A 2,205-nucleotide genomic window follows, 5' to 3' on the forward strand; every position below is an offset into this window, starting at 1 on the left:
ATATCAATCAAGATTATGTGTTAATTACTGAGTTGTTAACGATCATGTTGTAGATCACAAACAGTTGTTCACTGTTGCTGAAAACACCGGTTGTTGTATACACGAGCGAACCGTGCATGACTTACTTGGATTAGTACGAGACGCAAAGACCTCCTCACGTCATTATTTATCTACCGACTTACTTCTTTCCTCCTTCAATACTCATGCGACTACCTGTCTTCACTTCCTTCGTACTCTTACAACAACTTGTTACCTTCTTTACTTCTTTAATGACCTTACTGCCTGGTTACTTTTTCACTTCTTTACAACTCTCACAACTACACCTAGTTGCGTCATTATTTCCTTGCTACTCTTAATATCGTCTGCTTTTACTACTCTTAGGTAAGACCGCTTTGTGCGATTGCCTCTACTACTGCCACTGCGGCTACGGATGCAGGGATGACGTTCAGTTCTGCAGAATATAGCTGGTATCATCATGCGGAGAACACTTCGTCTCATAACGTCTCCGCGCTCGCTAAACATCACAACGCGCTGACGCTTATTCCAGTCACGAACGCACTGAGGGAATGAACAGCTAAGCTAACACTGCCTCAATGCCGGCTGCACGCCACTCACCGAAACCGAAAAAGGATTAAGTTGCCGGTTAGAGGGCAAACATGCATATAGCTAGCTTTACGTGTTGGCATACAGGAGCGAGCGAGAGATAGAGAGAAAAAGGAAGGAAGAAACAGAGAAAGTGAATGAAAGAAGACGAGTTATCGCTCGAGTATTATACTTTTATGTACACACAAATCATGCGTGGATGTGCGGGGGCTTGTGCCTCTGCGCGCTTGTGGTGCATGTGTGTATGAGAGCGCATGTGCTTGTGTGGGTGGGCGTATGCGAGTATGCGCATATAGGTATGTCGTTGAAAATCACCTAAGACAAAGTGGAGGAATATTTACCAAGTTATGTAGCAAGAGCATTATGCAGTTTAGTTGTGCAATCGCCTCTCAGCTAGCTTATATATGTATTTCCGTTGGTGTTCGTAAGGCAACACCTCTTACTCACGTTCAACCGATTCGATGGCCGTTTATCGTGATAATGATTATGCACTATTTTTCCATAACTCGAACATATTGACACATTACCGATTTCGCCTTATCGTACTTGCAAATATATTGTACCAAGACACGTAGATTTCTTATTTCTGCATATATACACAGTTTTCGCCGCCACCCTAGGCAATTGGTTGTCGCCTGGGAAATGTTCCTAGCAAAAGGCGTATATGGCTGGCAATATGTTATATTTAGAAGTATGCACAATTACAATACATTTATTGTAAATACCATGTTAAGTGCCACATCGCCACACATTTGAATGTAGTGCGGCCCAGTGTAATAAACAGCACGTCTGACATGATTCAGGTACAGATGATAAGTGCTACGTGTATAAAAAAAAAGTACATCTCATACTTTATTTTAATAACCGCTCTTTCTCTTCACCCACGCACGCACGCACGCACGCACGCACGCACGCAAACACACACACACACACACACACACACGCGCGCGCACACACACACACACCGACGCATTCGCGCCTACACTGAAAAGGGTAGAAAATCTGTGATAACATTGATATGGTTTCTTCGTGCGAGCTCTTCTGTGTGCGTCTATATGTAAGATATACGCGCACACCGCGTCTTCAGCGCTTCCACGATGCGGTGCGTATTATTTCGACACCCGTTGTCATCTTAATATGATACATTAAACAGCTCTCCAGCGGCAGAGGTAAGAATCAAAGGCAAGTATTGTGATCGCACCGGTGTGCTAATTTCCTGCGTGAGCGCTACAATGAAACATTACCCTATTCACGGCGAGCCCTAGGACAATGGCGCGCTTCGTCGAAATTCAGCGATGATTGAAAACAGGGTAATTTTCTGGCGGAAGAGAATCCTATACGCGGCTCCGGATGCCCGGGTTTTCCTCTACTGGGATTACCGCGCCTTTCGTGCGAATGTAGGATTTTGTGGCTTTTCTCCTTGACGACGTCGATAATGGGTCTCTCTTTCTCTCTTTCTCTCTTTCTCTCTTACCTGTGCATGCGCGTGTTAGTGTTGTGTGTGTGTGTGTGTGTGTGTGTGTGTGTGTGTGTGCGTGTGCGTGTGCGTGTGCGTGTGCGTGTGCGTGTGCATGTGTTTGTGTGTATGTGTGTGTGTGTCAC

The sequence above is a fragment of the Priapulus caudatus genome, unplaced genomic scaffold (assembly GCF_000485595.1).
Source record: "Priapulus caudatus unplaced genomic scaffold, Priapulus_caudatus-5.0.1 Scaffold159, whole genome shotgun sequence".
Lineage (NCBI taxonomy): Eukaryota > Metazoa > Priapulida > Priapulimorpha > Priapulimorphida > Priapulidae > Priapulus > Priapulus caudatus.